The following is a 19,406-nucleotide window of genomic DNA, read 5'->3' on the forward strand; positions in this document are numbered from 1 at the left end:
TGTCAGCCACGGGAACTGTCAGGAGGGCCCCGTGAGCCCCACGTGAGACGTGCAGGAAATACAGGCACACCCACAGGTGGATGGATCCTTGCCTTGTACTCTCCGCTCCGTCCCGGCCTAGGGCCTCACCGCTTCCATCACTTACACAAATGGCGCTCTCGCCTAATTACACTGCTCGCCCTGCCATGCCGCATCCCGAGGGCCATGGCAGACGACTCCTAGACAGTTTCTCTTTACTACTTGACTTTCACATTGACTTCAAAAGTGTTAACTCAGTGTCATTTTCCTCTTCAAACAAGCTTTCCCCTCTGTCCTCTGGCTACATTTTGGACAATACCATTAGTTTTTCATTCAGAATCAGAGACAGAAAAAGACAGAATATTGATGAACTAGTATCAGGTGTCTGGAGCCAGAGAGACCCGGACTCACATCCTAACTCTATCACTTATTAGCGTCGTGACCTTGGCCAAGTTACTGAACCATTCAAAGCCTCCATTGCCCTATTTGTAAAACAGGTATAATCATGTATCGACTTCATATGCTGGTTGTGTGAACTAAGGGAGATTATGTACATAAAATACTTAGCACAATGCCTGACATATGGAAAGGTTCAATACATTTTAGTTCTTATTATTTCATCATTATTACTCTCAGCAATTACCCATGCTCAGAATCGCACTCATGTTCCACTCCACAGCTGGCCTGTAAGATGCCTGAGGACAGAATCTCATCCCCAACTCTTCTCTGTATCCAGGGACAGTGTTTTATACAAAGTAGGTGCTTACTAACCAACTCAGACTGCTTTTTCTTTCTCTCTTTGATCCAATCATTCACTTTGCAAATATACTTATTGCTAACAATGCTCATTTGTGACAAGACATGAAATACGTCACGTTTTCATGTATAACTCAGACTTATCAATATTTCCCCCCCAAATCATACTGCAGCTGTAATTATGAAGTACAAGTTGAACTTGGCTACAGACGTAGGAAAACGACCACATTATGGGGAGGAAGCATTTAGCGCCGGCGTCTCAGAATTGTTGCTGGTCTCTACTGCTGCAACAAGGCAGAAGTGGGAGGGGCTACCTTTTACACGGCTCAGGTGAATGTGCAAGAGGCAATTGGATGGGGAGGCAAAGAACAGGGCATCTAGGCAACTGCAAACACCTGCTGGGGAGCCGCTGGGAGAACGGGAGGATGGCTGGGACAGAAGGCACATCACTTATGGATGAAGCCAGGTGGCTGCTCGTGGTTCTGGCCACCGCACAGATTCAAGGACAATGCTCAGAAGAAAGGGAATAGTTTATTCCTTGGGTTTTCAGAAGCTCAAGAAGAGAGCTTTCTCTCCAAGCCTCAAGGCCTCACAAAAGGAATACATCCCATCAAACAAAACGCTAGACGGGAGCACAGCCTCAGGACCGGAAGTGCAGCAGGAGAGCAGCTCGAGCTGGTGGCCAGGACCTTCTCCCACCCACGTGAACACGGGGCCGGTGAAGGCCCTACTCAGTGTCCTACAAGTAAGGTCACCAGAGCTGCCTCATTCCCAGCACCTCACTGCACGGGGAAGTGAAACTTCTTTTTGCAAAATAGCAATAAACTTATGGGGTCAAAGAGCCTGAGATTAACCTTGAAGGGAGAGACGTGGCTGGAGTAAAATGGAATGAAAGACGGCCCATGGTTTTCACAGTACCAACAGCCAAAAACACTTTTCATTTCCTATCTGCAGACTAAGCAAGAATAGAATTGTCAAGGAGAAAAACAAACAATTCTGTTGAACCTAACCATAGATAAAGCATTACTGCAGAAACAAGGCCAACTCTAACATAATGCAGCTTGTTTCTGATCCTTAGCAGCCGTTTGGCTGGGACACACCTGGGGTGCTGTTCGTAGGCGTAGAATTGGGATGAACTGGGGTAACTCACTGGAAGGCAGGAATTAGGGGAAAGAACTGTCACTCAAAGAGCACAGGCGATTCCAGTCTCCCTGCTTGAGTAGATGTCCACACTTTATTCCTCTGTCACTTTCTTGGTTTTCTGAAATCTCAAGAGATCCCAGCAGCTCCTTCTGAATCCCGGGGGACCACCAAGTGATTAAATTCAGAAAACAAGATGGCTCCATGAGCCCAGGGAGCCAAACAAGTCAATCTGAAATGTATTCAACATGTCTCTTAGGAGTGAGCCCTCTGGGTCTGTGGTGACTAAAGCCCAACCACTCCCTGTGGACTCGAGGGCAAAGGGAGGCCTGTGTCACATGCTCCTTCGCTTTCCAACTACTGAGCTCCAGCTGGAGGACACGCTGGGACACGGTTTCCCTGCCCGTTTCTAAGTGGAAAAAGGAAACACACCGTGTACGTCAATTCCTCACAGGCAGGTTAGTAAGAGAAACAGAAGAAGAGGGAACAGAAAAGTTGCTTGAGAACAAGAGTATCACGTATGCTTTTATCATTTACTTCCTTCTCTTCTGGGCTCACTCTTACTTCTCTTTGACCTGTTTTCTCCAAAGTCACCCCTTCCCAGTCAAAATCTGTCTCACTGTCGGCTCAGGGTCAGCTACGTATGGCTTAGCTGACACCACTTATTAGGACAGAGAGACATTATATCTTAAAGAAAAGACCCAGTGGGAGCAGGTACCAAAGAGTTACATCAAATCATCAATGCTAGAAGAGCAAGGAGTGAACATTTACTGAGTACAGTCCATATCTCAGTAAAAGTGAACATTTACTGAGTACCCTCCATATCTAAGATTGACAAGGCCCCAGGGCACAGAGCTAGTAAGTGGCCTATCTGAACCTTAGATTGTCAGACACTAAAGCTGTTGGGAAAAGTCCAGTTTGGAGTTGAACAATACTGTAACCAGAGGGCGTTACAACCTACAGTGGGAGCCCTGGTTGGACAGGTAAGCAGTCAGGGAGTCCAGGAACCGCTGGTGTTTAGCCGTACAGCGAAGGGGCGTGTGGCGCCACGCAGAGTCAGACCGGAGCCCAGAGGCAGGTTCCATGCTCTGGGCAGGGGAATTCCTACAAAGGGGACCCAGGCAGGCAGGATACCAAAACAGGCCCTCAGAAACGGAGTGGCGGGGGAGGCAGAATCTATTATCAGACAGGGGTCAAAGTCGGGCCGGAGAGCAGGAAGGGTTTTATGATAATGAATGTCTGAGTGTTAGAAATCTGATGCACCAAGCTAATTAATTCTGCCGATGAAAGATTGTGCAGATGAGTGTTTTACAAACTTTAATTTTTATTATGACCTATACACACATTTACATATGGGTAGATACACTCTATATAACCAAGTTTCCACAAAATAATGGTTCATCCTGACTACAGGTGCTATGCTCTGTCTCTCTTTTGTTCTATTTCATTAAAGAAAAAAACAGATGGTTATGACATTGAATTAATTTAAGACCTTGTGTGGGGCAAGACCCACAGCTTGAAAACGGCTGGTGTAGACGGAGACGCGGCGGCAGCAGGCTGGCAGGGATGGGCAGGCCCCGACGGCCTTCTTAGAGAGTTCAAAGGCTACGCTGAGTGCTGACATATCAGCTTCGGGACTTGATTTGTGTCCCAAGGGGTCAAGGTCAGGGCAGGAAAGATGTTGCCCAGGAACAGGAAACCAAACAAGTGTCAACATTCTACAGCTGGAAAGACAGGTGTCGCAGCTGGAAACCAGGTGAGGACACGTGTCAGCAAGAGCAGTTCTGCGCTGCCCTCCTTCTCAGGGAGCCTGGTCAGCGAGTGAAGCCCGACCGACGCGTAGCACGCTTGCTCAAACCCTGACTGCACACAGGGCTGGGGCCTGTGGTGTACAGCTTTGTTACCAACACAATGGGTGTGAAAAAAAAGAAAAGAACAAGTTAAAGAAAATAGATCAAGGGAAAGAAAGTTGGGTTCCCAGAAAGCGAAGCCGACGCTGCAGTTGCTGAGCTGGGCAGGCGGACACGCAGCGACGGGGAGCCCCCAAGGTGGCAAATATGAAGTGAGTCATCACTGGTGCGATACCCAGAAGCTCCCCAGCCAGGGGACGAAGTGCCCGTGACTCTGCATCGGGACTATTGCCACTAATAAGTGCCTTTTCTGATAACCCACCGCAAGTACCGCCTGCCTGCTGATAAGGACGCGTTAAGTCTGCTGGGCTTCAAACACCACAGGTGCAGGCTACCTGTCAAGTTCCCCCTGACACTTATGAGCCATTCAAAAAACAAAAACATTTAAGACAGTAATAATAAAAAAAAACTCATACCTAAGATAACTCCCAAACATTCTTGAACGCTTTCCTTCCCTACCATGGAGTGTGCCAGAATGAAGTGAGAAACGGTACCCGTGGGAACTTCCCAGCTCACATCCACTAAAGGCAGACACACAAGTGCAAGGCCAGACAATGCCCCATCCTCCTGTCCCACATGGCTCTGACTGCTTTAAAGCCCCACACACCTATCTGCCTACAGGTAAAAACCCGTTATCTTTTCACACCTTTTCTATGCTTTCCGGGATATGATTATTAACCAAGAGTATTCAAAACAAAACAGAACAGAAAGGGGGATTTGCCTGATTCTGTGTGGTTTAGGATGAGATAATTCATCACTCGCTATCAGCACATCAGGGCCAGCTTTCTACTCTGCGTCAGACTAAGTATGAAACCTCTCCAGGCCTAATGGTCTGTTTATAGAATCAGGGAGCTCCCAAGTCTCCCCGGTCGTAAAATCCTACACTTTTGGTTATGCTCTTTTGACAGTCCTAACCCAAGGCATGACTTGTGGAGCACTGGGTGCCTCTTTTTAAATTTAAAATGCTGGGCTACAGAACATTCTATTAAAAAGAAATTATACATTTAGAGACATTGACTAACTAGGTCAATTAACACAAACACTTTGGTCAGTCAGCTTTGGAAAAGAAGTACAAATTCTTGTTAATGATACAATAATGGCCATGTAAGGGAGTCTACAGATGGCTATGGGAGAGTCACGTATCGCTCTATTTTACACTGTATGTTGAGTTTTATGATAACTAAGCCTCTGGGCTCAAAGTGTGTTTGCTTTCTCCTTTATTGGGAATCAAAGGGAAGCGTGGCAGATCTGCCTTCGTCAGAAGTGACAGCTTCCCAATGGTACCTAGGCTGGCCACCTCTGACCAGGCATTAGGCGGAGGACACAAAATGGGTGGGAACTGTAAGCCAATGGAGAGATTAGACACTGGTGCTGATGGCATGTCTGCTGCGCGCTCACTAGCACATCGGACGTTACCAAGCAAGGGCAGAGGCGGCAGGAGACGTCATAACCTTTGCCTTCTGCATACTTAGGATACTTAAAAATGCCACAGTTCACTTCACAGACCTTCCCTTGCACCATTTCACAAATATCTCAGTGCCTCCTCTGGGTGAGGACCTTGGAAGGTGAAAACTCAATGATGAAGACGACTTTGTGCCAATGAAGCTTAATCACCAGCATGAAAACATTATTTTCCTCTACCGTTGTATGTTACTGGTGAGTAGATTCACCCTTCAGTCCTTAGGCTGCAGAATGCTAACAAATAACATGCGATAATTAAGTTATGTTAGGCAGTGCTCAAGCGTCTAGGAGACTGCTGGGAGAACGTACCAGACAAGCCGTTATGGGTCTCACCATGGCACTCCCCTTGCTAAGAAGGGTCAGCCTCAGGCATCTGTGCTCTCCCTTCACAAGTTGGGGATGGAGGTCAGAGCAGAAGGAGGGGAATGACAGGGAGGGAGGGAGGGTGGCTGCTATACCTCATTCAGATACCCAGTCAGGCTGGCGGGGGGGAAAAAGGCTCTATGCAAACAGAAAAGGGAGCTATCAGGTCAGGAGGAGGCTCGAAGTTGAACTGGGCAGTGCCCAAAACAAGTCCCTCAGGAGCTAGAGGGAGGAGGGGACTACCCTGTGTCAACACGGGGGCAGGAACACTGGATCCCCACAGACATGCCCCTGGAACGAGCTCAGGCCCACAATCACATCTGCGGGAGCTGACCCAGCCTTGGAGCCTGTTAGTGTCATGGCTGTCCCACACATCTGCTCTCTCCCCTCACTGCTGCGACGAGCAAGCGTGTGCGAAGAAGAAAACTCCAAATAAAATGAAAGCGACGTTGCTTATTAGGGTGGTGTCTCGTTTTCAGATTTTATTCTTTCTAGCATCCAGCAGCCTGCCTAGCACACAGGGAGGGGCACTGCAGGTCCTCAGCAAATGTTGACTGAATGAATAGTTGTGAGAAGTACTTTTGAAAAAGGAGAAAATAGAGAAGGAAATGGCTTATGAACCAGATCTACAGTCAGGGCTGTAGATCTCATGCAAATATCAAGACAGGGGCCCATAGAATCCCTAGCTACACACACCCCACTTTCCCACAGTTACATAACATGTTAAGAAAGAAGAAGAAAGCACAGCCACATCCATTTAGCCCACTGGTCTCTACATCAGCACACTTGGGAAATGCAGGTGAACTACAGAGAGGAAGTGGCCAACACCGACTGCGATGCTAGCGTGACCCGAGGCTGCAGCGGTGCAAAGAGGTTTAGTTTCCCATGCAACAAAGAAGAACAATCCCCACTTCTGACCCTTCCTTTGGCTCCGGGAAGCTCTGTGGCCACATGGAAATGCAGAAAACTGGAGCACATTTAAAGAGAGCAACAAAAAATGACTCAGGGGTGGGGAGGCCTGCCTTTGAAGGAAAGATAAAAAGGTGCTAAATCTGTACAGCTCAGCTAAGTGGTGACTAAGAGGGTGACACGCCAACAATCTGCAAATATTTGAAAGGTGTAAACACAAAAAGGAGGGAAAACGCTTAGCCCGAAAACAGGGGGTGTAATTATTAGGGGAAAGAAAATCTGGATGAAATATCAGAAAAATTTAGTGTGCGGATGACTGTTGGGTTATAAATAAGTTTCCCAATGGAAATGGAAATGCTATTATTCGATCCTAACGTGGAAAGGTGGCCACAAAGCCTACCCTCTGCTTATGTGAAAGCAGCTGAGACCAGGGAACTGTGATTTTATTTTCTATATTTAGGGAAAGGCTTCTTCAATAATATTCAAATCTAAATACTGCTCCCTGAAACTTCAACACAATTTTTGTTGGTCAAACCACAGAGGAGGCAAAATAGTGGTTCTGGTGGGGGTTTCAGAACAAAACCAAGCTTTGTCAGCCGGCATGTGGGACACGACTGGCTAGCAGATAAAATGGAGCTGAGTACAGAGTGGGGCAGAGACAGCTGCGAAAGGGACAGGAGACCAGCCTGTCTCATCTAGTGGGGTGTCTTCGGCCCTGGTCTCAAAGACCCTATAAAGCTGTAAAATGTTGCAGCTTTCCCAAATGGGAAACGACGAACCATCTCTCTCTCCTTCTTATATACATAGTCTCTGGAGTAAACGTCAAGGACATGGCAGGGCACAGAAAGAACACCAAAATAAGCTTTCTGTCACACTGACTACACTCCAATACTTTGCTGGAATTCCTGCTGCTGCAGCTAGACAGTTTATAATTCACAGACTCTCAGCAGAGATTTTTACCCCTAAATTCAATTAGTCTCATTTTCACACTTCCCCCTGCCACCCTTCCCAACAAAACAAAATAAAATAATAAAAAAAACCCCACTACGCATACAGAGTTACATACTTAAACTCTGTATATAGAGCCCAAGAAAAATACCACATTTAACTATATGCAGGTCAATTAAAAATATTCTTTGGTGTTAACAATAGTTAGATAGCTATTCCATCTCTAAGCACCAAGAACAAAATCCAGAGCTCAAATCACTGGTATAAAATGCACAGGGAGATAGGCCATCTGCCTAAATTTAAGAAAGTGGTTATCACCTGAATACATATGCAAAGCCAAATCAGTTTACATCGTTGGTCCTCAGAAATTTAACACATCTCACACACCAAAAGCTTGCTGTGAGTCCTCTCTCTTATGTTTTAAAACAGAAATAACTTGGAGGTCTCAAGTTGCAAATGTTGTCAATGAATCAGTTAACAATTGAATATCGCAACCATCCCACTTGGGAGCAGCTGGCCTACATTTTCATGGTCCCAAAACGACCCAAAGAGCAAGGCAAACAGTAGACCAGTTGGTTCCTAAGAGTTGGTTCTACATGGGATGAAGCCTCAGTTTGTACTGAAAGGCACAGAAAGAAAACAAGGACTTTGCATTGCCTCAAATGCTTTATTCTCTCCCTCATTCTCAAAGCCACTACTTTGTTACCTCGGGGGAGCTAGCGTCCTGTGGCCAATTTTGGAATATGTCATGGCTAAAGCTCTTTCAGTGATCAGAACAAAGGGATGAAAGAAGAACCAAGGGGTCCTAATTAAAGAGATCAAACTCCTCAGGTAATTGTAGTCAGGAGGCAGCACTGCTCAAGGGGTGAGACTAAAGCTGTTTCTAGTTCATAGTTCCAGTTGTTTAGGGGAAGACGGTAGGTCGTTCTGATTTGGTCATGTTGGAGGTGTTTGTTGCAAGACCTGAAACTGAAATCAGTTGGGAACAGGAGCAATAAGGCCCAGCCTTCAAACGCAATGCAGCTCCCTTTGAAGAAAGAGAAGAGATGGAGGGGAGGCATGTGTGGAAAGGAGGTGCTGTGCTTGGCTTTCAACGTGACCCAAGTTCCTCTGACACGAGTTCTAACAGTGTTACCTAGGAGAAGGGTGGCTTCTCTTTTCTCTTCTCTGGTTGTCGGTGCCTGTTAATGGTAGACCCTCGATCTGCAGTAATTTGAGATAAGGGATATACAGTAGTACCTCGGTTTTCGAACGTCTCCGTTAACGAACATTTCGGTTTACAAGCACCATAAACCCAGAAGTAAATGCTTTGGTTTTCGAACACTCCTCGGAAGTCAAACATGTCACGCGGCTTCCGGTGAGTGCAAGATCCTGAGGCCTAGCTGTCGGCTGTTTTCGGACATTTCAGAACTCGAACAGTCTTCCGGAGCGGATTACGTTAGAAAACCGAGGTACCACTGTACAAGTATGCCAGTAGCTGGTACATAATAGATATTCAGTAATGGTTTGCTAAATGAATGCCAAAGAGGAAAAAAATTAGCAGAGATAGATACAACAAACGTGTTCTAGCAATGTGTCCTATGCTGAGCTCCGAATGCACACTAGTTAACACTTGGTGAGTTCATGAGGAATTCTAGTAACTTAGTTCTCGGATCAAGGCCAGTGAGTGTTAAGGGCTAAATCACCACCATTGTCCAGAGGAGACAGGCAGCCAGGGCTCAGAGGCCTCGTTCTGGCACTCAGTCTAGCCGGGCAGTGTGCAGAACTGGCTTCACCGACTTGATTTATCATTGGCTTTTTAGACACGAAAGAATCATTCCCAAAAGGGAGAAACGCGTTTGCGCTGGCGCAGCAGATAACAATCGGGCCAGCATCAGAATAATCTCTTATAATTCTCCCCACTGCAGAACAAGATCTGAAAACAATGATTTTCAAAGGAAGAAAAAACTCACTGATTATTGAGGCCTTTCCCTCCCCTGGCATCCCAACAGCACGGCAGTAAACAATCCCAGCAGGCAGTCTCTGGGGTGGGCTTGGGGAGGGGGTGGGAGATGGCAGGCTGTCTGCTTCCCAATACACACGTTCATTTTGGGGTTTGCTACAAGCAGCAGCTGCAGTCATATCACCATCAACCAGGAGCACGATGAAACTAGGCACGGGGAAGGACTGTGCTCTCCAAAAACGTTTTCTCTTGGGTTTCTCTTCATTACCCACATCAAAACAGCAACCTCCTATCTTCATTACATAAAAAAAACAAAGTATTTGAGGTCAAAAGCTTGGGCCAACATGGTCCTTCCAATGACAAGAAAGCTCCATGGCTCCAGCTTTTATGTAACACCCTGGCACCATGGAGACAGCACAAGCACAAACCCCAAGTCTGAGCAACGAGGGGGAGTTGGTTTCTATGAGAACCTCAACTTTTGCTTTTTCTGACTTATTTTAAATATGTAACTTTATCTTTGAATCAAACAAAACTTAGATTTATTTTTTCCCCCTTTCATTTTTGGCACCAAAGAATTCCAATCACGGTCTTCTTAATTCCAAGTTAATGGATAAAGAGAAAAATTTGAATCTACTGTCCAGGCTGGTCGAGAATAACTACAGGGTGGGGAGAAAGCCATAGAAAATACCGACTTGGATCTTGCAAGTAAGTACAAGCTTCCAGAAGGTACTCTGGCACACACCTGGCAGCCAAATTTAAAAGCTACTTACTTGCATCAATTTAGAGTGACTTTTTCTAAACCAAGCTGCGCTATTTGAACAAAATGGTTCTGAGATGTGTGGAGTGTACTTCCAAAGTATTGCCTTTCTTGAGCTTTCACTCATAGAAAATAGCTCTGAGCTTCTCCTCCTGAGGCAAGTAAGTGATGAGATCTAACTGTTTGGGGGTGAGCACACTCAGCTAGGGTACGAGACCCAGCTGGGGTCAGGAATACTAGGACCCCAAAACCAAGGAGAATGAATAAAACACCGAGAGCTGAGAAACTCTTAGTAAGAGCCCTTTATATCTCACTAGCTTAACAAACAAACAAACAAATAAAATACATACACACATACATGGGGTGGGGGAGAAAGAATGAACTCTAAAAAGCCAAGGTTCTTTAAGAGCACAGGCTGACCCTGGACATATAAATACATCCTCTCCTGAGGAACAACTTGCATTCCGGGCTGTGGATGAAGCACGGCAGTCTTTTTTTTGTTTTGTTACCGTAATGTAAATGGATGAATAGACAACTTCTGCGGGCTACATTGAGTTCACTGCCTGTTTTTGTACAACCCATGAGCTAAGAATGGTTCTTACATTTTTAGAACGGTTAAAAAAAAAAAAATCAAAAGAATCATACTTTGTGACACGTGAAAATTGTGTGATGTTCAAATTTCAGTTTCTATAAATAAAGTTTTATTGGAACACATCCACGCTCTGTTGTCTATTTGTGACAGAGACAAATATTTAGGCCTACAAAGCCTAACACATTTCCTACTACCCGGCTCACTCCTAACCGCGTCAGGAGAGGCCGGCTGAGGGCACACACGTCTGGGTAACGTCAGCTGCCTCTGTCTTTATTAAAGGAAACTGTCTGAGGCAGCTGACACCAACCACAGGTGGGGGTCCTCAACCTTCCTCTCCTGCACCCTGTTTTAGGAATGAACCCTCTCCTGCACTTGTGATCTTTCCCCTTTATTCCCACGGATTTGGGGCTCCCCATTCAAAACTTACACCCCAGAGGTGCAAACCTTGAAATTTACAGAGTTGCCATCGTGTTCCTCCCATAACGCTTCCCTCCACTCCCTGACAACAGACCTTCGCTCCTATGATTTTTATCCTCAGACTTTATCTTTCTACTTAGACTCTACTTGGAACAGTAACCCCCTCACTGACAAACCTGATAATCTCCTCTCAGTGGGAGCCCGATTAGATCTCTCAATGGCACTCAACACGGAAATTCCTTCCTCCCCCTGCTTCCCTCCACTGGTCCCCGTGTCTCTGGGCTGTTGGTCGTCTCCCGCTGTCGTGCTCAGTTGTCTGGGCCCCTTTCTTTTCACTCTGCAGTGTGCCTTGGAAGGCCCCCCATTTCCATGCTCTCTATCACTGATAAGGCAGAACCCAGACATGTCACCTTCTACTGTCCTCTAAGCTCGAGACCCAAATCTCTTCCTCCCTCGTCTCCTATTCTGGTTTCAGCACTGTCAGCACAGCCTCCCAATCTGAAAACCTCACGGATCTTAAATTTGTCCCTATTTTATCCACGTAACCAAATGACTGCTACATCTTACCAACGCCATTAATTTTATCTCCATAGTTGTTTGGATCGTCCGCTGACTCCTCTCAATATTCTCCATGAGTCAGCTTGTTCAGGCTTCTGACACTTTTAGCCAAGAGCCTTCCAATCTACCTGCGTGCCCTCCGTTTCCTCCTATACTGATTCTTCCCACACACAGCTACCAGATTAATTTCCTAAAGCAAAACAGTCTCCTCCAAACTCTTCTGTGGGTCCCCACAGCTTACCACATAAAATCAGAACTCCACAATCTGACATCCTCGGCCTTTTAAGATCTGGTCCGATTCCTTGGGACCATATAAAACATTCATTACCCACTTGGCAGCCCTTCAAATATTTGAAGACAGTACCACATCTATTTCCTATCATTCTCATGTCTTACTTTCTCCAGGCTAAACATTCCCAGGTACTCACAAGACACGGGTTTTGATTTGCTACCGTTCGACTGTTTTTCCTCGTTCAGCCTACATAACGTGAAGGGTATCTGCAAACTGGGAATACCTCTCTAGATTTAATTAAAAAGGTTTGATGGGGTGCACGGAGCACATGCAATGGGGAACATCCCTTTTCATGGCTTTGCGAGCCACCTTTGGAGGCTTAGGCAGCGATTCGCTGCCTTTGGGTTAAAGGGGGAGGGGTGTGCAGACTGTACACTCGTCCCTCTCCTCTGTGACCAGGCAGAGTTAGACTTTTACTCCAGGCAGGAGGCTGCAGCAAGAGACAGCTCCATTAGTGCGGCAGGAATCCCCGGGCTCAGGGAAAGGGGAGCCCTCAGGGGACCGTGGGGAGAGGCGCAGCTGTCCCCAGGAGGGCCTCCGGCCTCCCCTCCTCAGCACGCATTGCAGCCCACTCCCATTCTCTGCCCCTCAGGAGCAGCCCCAGGCACTGGGGGAGACCCTGGTGTTGTTGTGACAAGCAGTCTATTCATTTCCTTCTCTCATTCACTGGGCTCTCAGGGATAAAAAAGGAACAGCAAATCCAAACCACTGCCTACACTCCACTCTGCAGAGTTCAGGGAAAGATTGTTCTATAAGTGATTCTTGTCCCTGTTTGGGAGACTTGAGGGAAAAGGAAAGGATTCCTGCGTCCTTTACTTTCCACAGATATAATACTGCGGCCATGACTGCTTCAGTCATCATTGTGGCCAGTGGGACAGTGAAAGATGCGGCTTGCACTGAATTGAGGCTTTTTAGCTCCCGTCACACTGTGCCAACAAGGCCCCAAAGCACCATGGTTTGAACTGCGATGCCGGATACAAAGCTTTGGTGGAAATGCGGGAGAGAAGGGAGGACGGTGAGGGAGAAAATAAGGTACCTGACAGACCAGCTTCCTGGTTTTTTGCAGCCAAATGGGAGAGAGATATTATATCAGCCTGTCTCCTCAGGCTGGGCCTGTCTTCAAGGCAGAGGAAAGCGTGCTCATTGGACAACTGTAGGATAGCCCAGGCACAAGTCCCCGGATGAGACGCTTGCCAAAAGGCATGATTTCAGATAAGGGAGGGAGGCGTGAGGACACGCAAGGTACTGTTTAGGGAGGTGGGAGTATAAACTTGCCGAACACTGTTGATGATCAAGCATGTGACCAGATGGTGATTCCTGGTGCTTGCGACAACCCAGGGCTGCGTGTGAGTGTGTGTGTGTGTGTGTGTGTGTGTGTGCGCTCACCTGCTCAAGGAAAGAGGGCAGGGAGGGGAGAGGAGGGAGGCTGACTGAGGAAACTGTGGTGGCCGGCTCAGAGGCTAAACTCACACGTCCTCCTCGCTGATGGCTGGGGACAGTAGCTGTCCTAACAACCCAGACCAGAAACTGACATTTGTGGGAAGAATGATCTGGGCCTGTGCCTACCTACCGAGGGGCACAAACACACTGTGAGTGTCTGAAGTGGCAGAGACCAGAGAGAGAAATAGGTGGTTCCCTCCGCACAGCATACCTGAGAATATAGTTTCATCCAGGGAGGATGGAGAGAGGAGCCACGCTGCCTTCTGCCTCACGCCCTTCACTTCTCTTCCAAAGCCCTAGGCTGTCACCTGGTTCCCTCGTCCCCCCCTGAAAAAGCCCTGATGGCTTGTTTTGCCTTCTCACTGGCTTTTGTCCCTTGTTCACTCTCCATCATATCCCAGCCCCACTCCCTGTGGGGCCGGTCTTGTCTAGTATCATCAGCAGAAGGAAATGTCATTAGCTAAAGCTTTTTAGACTGTGGTTACTGGCTCCTCAGGGGTGCAAGTGGCAGAGAAGCAATCTTTCCCTTTCCCTCCTCTTCCTCTCTCTCTCTCTCCCCTCCCCGTCACCTCACAGTACCCGCGAGCAGTTTCTCCTGAGGTGAGCCCCCCTCCACCCCACATCTTCCTATGATGCCCAGACCAGGGTATATGAATGAGAATTGTGACATTAAATCTAAATTAAAACGAAAATGTCAGGGTGCATTATCCTTGTAGGGAATTTTGGGGATTCTGGGAAGCTGTATACATGGCGGCCGCCTGTTGCACGTAACTCTATTTTGTTTCCATAGTTTTTGTCATTAAAGTAATTGCATGTCCTCTAACGTTATAAAACAAAAGGACAGTCACGGATAGGGAGGGTTCTTTCTTTCTGTGCTCTCTAGCAAGTGTCTGGGTGCCCTATGGCCCAAATGGGTCCCTCCAGGTCAGAGGCAGTTAGATCCCCTGGCACAGGGAGCTCTTCGACTACACAACTTTGGGGAGGGAGGAGAGGGGGGAAGAAGGCCTTTTCTATGTCAGACAGCCATCTTGGGAAGACACCAGCTCCCGAATGACAGAGGGCAGCTGTCAGCAGGAGTGGGGCAGCAAGGAGGCAAATTCCACAGTGTAACAGCCAAGAGAAAAACAAAAACAAGGCAAGTGTTTCATCCAGGGGCTGTCTCCCCTGAGGCACCAAACTAGAAAACCCTGTATTCTGTAAGTCGCCCACCCTTAGCAGACAGCTGCTCATGCTTGAGTCCAGAGCAAAGGTGAATGCTTTGGAAGGGGAGGGCGGGACTTCTCCTAGCCGGCCTGGAACCTCAAGAAGCTCAATCACCTAAATAATGTCAGTATTTTGGGGTTGCCACAAAAGGTGGGCTCACATCTCTGCCAGAATTCATTTGCTCGCCACGGCGAATGAGAGAGCACAGAGCGAACCTGCACGTCCACTTCCAGCCTTCAGGGCAGGCTGGCACCACGCTCCGTTCAAACCGCGGAAGTCACCTTGTGTGGACTGAGACAACTGGCATTTGTAATTTGATGGGCCCTAGCGTCCCTATTTTCCTGTTACCAATGTTCTGGCTGAGCCACCGTAATGTATTATCTTTGTAGATGAGTGATGCGGTTTAAAATACTGCAGGGTTTGGCTGCCATTCCCTCCCCTGGGGTCTCAAAATAACTCCACACAAATTATTTTTGCTGAACACTCGCTCGGGCAGCTCTTCGCTGCCAGAACACGCACCTCTTATGTAAGTGAAGGAGCCACCAGCGTGTTGGAAGAGGAGGGCCTTCCCCGAGAGTGGGTCTGCTTGCTGCCCCCGAGGCTCTGCAGAGCTGGGTTTTAGACCCATCCCTGTCCCCTGACAAAAGGCCAGCAAACAGCACAGCCTGGCCTAAGGAGATCAGGCAGTCAGATCAGGGAAGGTCATCCAATTCTGGGCTGCCTTAGAAACGCGTGCAACAGACACACTTAGGTAGGTCCAAACTAAGCAACCTTGCACAACAGGGCACTTCCCAAACGGGGGTATCTGACTTTCCACACTCATCTTTAACCACTGCCCCTCTTGCACCAGACATCCCAGCCATATTAGACTTCTTGTGTCTGGCATTTTTTTGTAGAGAAGGCCCACAGCTTTCTAAAATGTGTACAAAGGTCGGCGACCACCCCCAAACAGCAAAGAAAGTGAGCTACAGGGTAAAGTGGTGTCTGAGCGACTCAGAACTGAATTCCAGCAAAAGAATCTGTCTGCAAAGGGTGGCATGGGGCTGGGCGGAAGCTCAGTAAAAATCGTTGAAGGAATGAATGAATCTGAGCACAAATTCACTGTTGTTGTGGGCCTGTGAAAATGATCAAGTGGTGACAGCCCACCCGTGGACCTCATCAGGATACTTATTAACAGTGAGGTGAAGACGTTGCAGACCTACTTATATAATAGCCACCAGATGAGAGAACAAACACACAAAAATTCAAATAGGCAAGAATCAGGGGTCAAAGGTAAAATAACCCTGAAAAGGGATAATACCCAAGTGCTCAACAGAAGAGGGGGCGTGGGGAATGGGGGCTGGGGGGGGTGTTGACAAGACACAGTTTAATGCAAATTAAAAACATACGCATTTGACTACAGCTCTGTGACACATAGAACCGAAAGGGAAACTTGGGAAAGAAAAATCACACTGCCTAGCTTTCCTACGTTTCTAGCCTAAAAAAAGAAAGGGAATGACACTGAATACATCGACTCGTACCACTTATGCATTCACAGAATCACAACATCTTACAGCTGAAAAGAACCTTAGAAAATGACCTGCACAAGGTCACATGCCAACTTGGCAACAAGGCACAGATTATCAGCCCCAGCTTTCGATAGGCAGTTGTTCTTCCCGTTGTATCACAGCAGCTCAGGATGAACACACTTCATCTACGCAGCTGCCCCATGCCCACCAGCATCCCGGCTTAGCCCATGGACATCTGCTTTGGGATGTCTTTTCCGGAGTCAACGAATAATCTGATCGGCTAAACTGGACTTTTAAAAAAACACATTAGGAAATAGTTGCTATTATCAGAGCTACGTTTACATATCATTAAGTTTCCTGAAGTACATCAAGAGGTGATTAGAGAGACTGGTCACGAAGAAATTCATGAAATAATAACAGCTACTACAACTCGAGTGCTACTTCTGTCAGGCACTGGATTTAAGTACCATTTAAAAACGTGCGTTATGCTATGCAACACTCAGAGCAGTCTTAATTTACAGATAAAACTAAGGCAAAGGTAGGTTAAGGAACTTGTCCTAGATTAGAGGCTTTATGAATGAAGGGCAGATCCAGAATCGGAGCCTATTCCTGTGGTTGTAAAACCCACACTTGTAATGAATACCCTAAAAGGGTGTATGTATCACAGGATTCCTAAAGCCGGAGTATTCGGGAGACCCTTAAGACAGCTTTGTCCACCTCTCTCATTTCATATGTGAGGGAGGACAGCCAGGATCAGACGCCGAGGGTCGTGTCTCTGAAATGACTGGCTTTTGCCTGCATACCACACTGCTGTGCAAGTTTGCAGGTTCTGCCTGGAAAAACAACTCTGCATTCCCTCCCTCCTTCCCTGGCTAAGGCACTCACAGGGACGGTCTAGAGAAGTGGCCAGTCCACAGTGAGGCTCTTCCTCAGAACGCAGTGGGGGTCCTAACCTACCCACTCACTAGCTACTGAGTTTCTACTACGTCCCAGGTGTCCAATTTCCATGCAAAGAAGCAGTTCCAAGGATGATGCAATGACAGAGGCAGCAGAGATGCCACGTGAACACACAAAGGGTAGAGGAAAACTTCTAGGAAGACAACCTTGGCAGTCAGGCTTCAAGAATAAATAATGCCTGGCCAGAGGAACATGCACCAAGCAAACCTGTGTGTGTGTGTGTGGGGGGGGGGGGGGGCGAAGTTTAGTGATGCTCGCATGTTTACAATGGCGGTGGAAGGGTGCTGCGGCATCTGGGAGGGGAGCGAGAGCAAGGCATACCCAAGTGCCTTGGCAGGGCTTTCGAGCGCCTTCTGAGAACCACAGCCCAGGTCAGACAGATGGGCGCTGGTCCCTAGGACAGCACAGTACCACATCTTTTTCCTACTATACTCGCTTCTAAGTCAGAAAAGAAACTGGCTCAGTAACACACAATGGCTTGCTTTCTCCCAGCAAAGTTTTTTATAATTGCATAGACATCACAGAAGGTAGTAATTATTCAAACTCTCTGTATGTATAACTACTATCTAAACACAGCTTTTTATGTTATCAGATTTCTTTTTAATTAAAATCAGGGATCTACTTGAGAACCATTATCATAGCTTTCTTCCATTCTCTGTCAATATCTAACCATCTAACCTCTGCTTAGAAATTCAAAGGGAGCTGAAAGAGTAAAAAGTGGACTCTTATAATTCATCTGCACTTGACAAAAATCTTTAACTTTATAGTATATATATCATATGTATGTATGTGATCACGCAAGAGAAACTGCAGGTCTCTGTGACACTGAGACAACTTTCGAAACCAAGAGTAGAATGAGTTAAAGAGGGGCTGAGATGTTTGATTGATGGGAGGTCACAATTCATTGGCAGAAGAAAAAAGAACTTGTCTCAGTGGAAGACTGGAATTAAAAGGCTTAAAATATTCTCTTAAAAAAAGAAACATTGTTCTGACATCCAAAGAAGACAAACCAAATTGGTCTCCTCCCCTAGTCCCTGAAAAGGAGACGGGAGGAGGTGGTGGAGTATTAAGTGCCAGTTCCATCCTTAATCAAGCTGTATGACCTTGTCCAAGACACAACTTTTCTGAGTCTCACTCAGTGTTTTTACTTGTCAAATGGCGGTATCAACAGCACTTCCCTACCTCACAGCACTGTAGCCAACAGCCAGGAGGGAAAAGTATGTGAAATCAGTCAGAAAAGTATGTATTAGTACATTTAGAGGACAAATAAGTGTTAGTATATTTAACCATGGTCTAAACCACTGCTTGAAAATGGCCACACTGGTGACGAGATCCCTGTTAGACCTCTTGGAGGTCCTAAAAGTTTTTAGGAATTGCAGTTACCCGGCAAATGCAGAATAACCCGTACTTCAGGTAAAAGCAGACTATAAGAAAAAGTTAATATGGGTAAATACAATTTAGAATACTTTTGATTCTAATGGACATTGGCCAGGAGAGGTGTGACACTAAGGAAAGAAGGGCCTGGATCTCCCCAGGACTCGCTCCTGCCTTTAGTTTGTGAAGCATGAAGAACAGACAACAGCTGGGAATCCAGGAAGGAAGTCAATCAGGCGGCTGTGATTCACGCTCCCGCAACGATGGCAGCAAGGGGCCGTCACACGGAAGCAGCAATTACGTTCCTTACTGATTTCTTCCATTGTGATTGCAGCAATCTTTTTCCCTGCCGCCCCAACCCGCCACTAACTTGTGCATGTGGCATCAGGGTGGCACGGCCGTTCTGTGTGGATGCCACTGCAGGAAGTACTGGCCCCACTGAAAAGGAGACTGCCGACTCCTAATGCAGAAGGAGTTTTCCGTGTGCCCTTAATGTCCACCTTCTGCCTTCTCCAACGCTGCCATCGGCTGACAGACAGATCTCTCCCTCGGGGACTGTGGGAGTGGTTTCTGATGGCAGAGGGTGCTGTGACATTTAGGAGACGGAGCTAAGGCGTGAAAAACCAGCAATCCATGGAAGGTCCAGACAAGGAGGAAAGTGCCACCCAAAATGCCACTACTGCCCCTTGTTGAGAAGATGCACCCATCTTACCTCCCAGCCCCCCAGGCCCATCAGCTACACTCATCCAGGGGAACAGAGTGCTGACCCCTACATGCTTTGCATTTCAGTTTCAAATCTAGCTGCCCCATCTCCTTGTTCAGGTCAGAACATAATGATTTTGTCCTAAGGCTACTGAACAA

The 19,406-nt window shown here is 47.1% G+C and overlaps 1 protein-coding gene across 1 annotated transcript in view; it reads right to left on the reverse strand.

Annotated features, from left to right (window-relative positions):
* The window catches only part of SND1 (staphylococcal nuclease and tudor domain containing 1), a 413,624-nt gene that overhangs the window by 96,998 nt on the left and 297,220 nt on the right, over positions 1-19,406 (reverse strand). The gene's annotated exons all lie outside the window — the stretch shown is intronic.

This window comes from Rhinolophus sinicus, chromosome 8 (assembly GCF_057876585.1).
Source record: "Rhinolophus sinicus isolate RSI-liver-muscle chromosome 8, RSI-T2T, whole genome shotgun sequence".
In the NCBI taxonomy this organism is placed as follows: domain Eukaryota; kingdom Metazoa; phylum Chordata; class Mammalia; order Chiroptera; family Rhinolophidae; genus Rhinolophus; species Rhinolophus sinicus.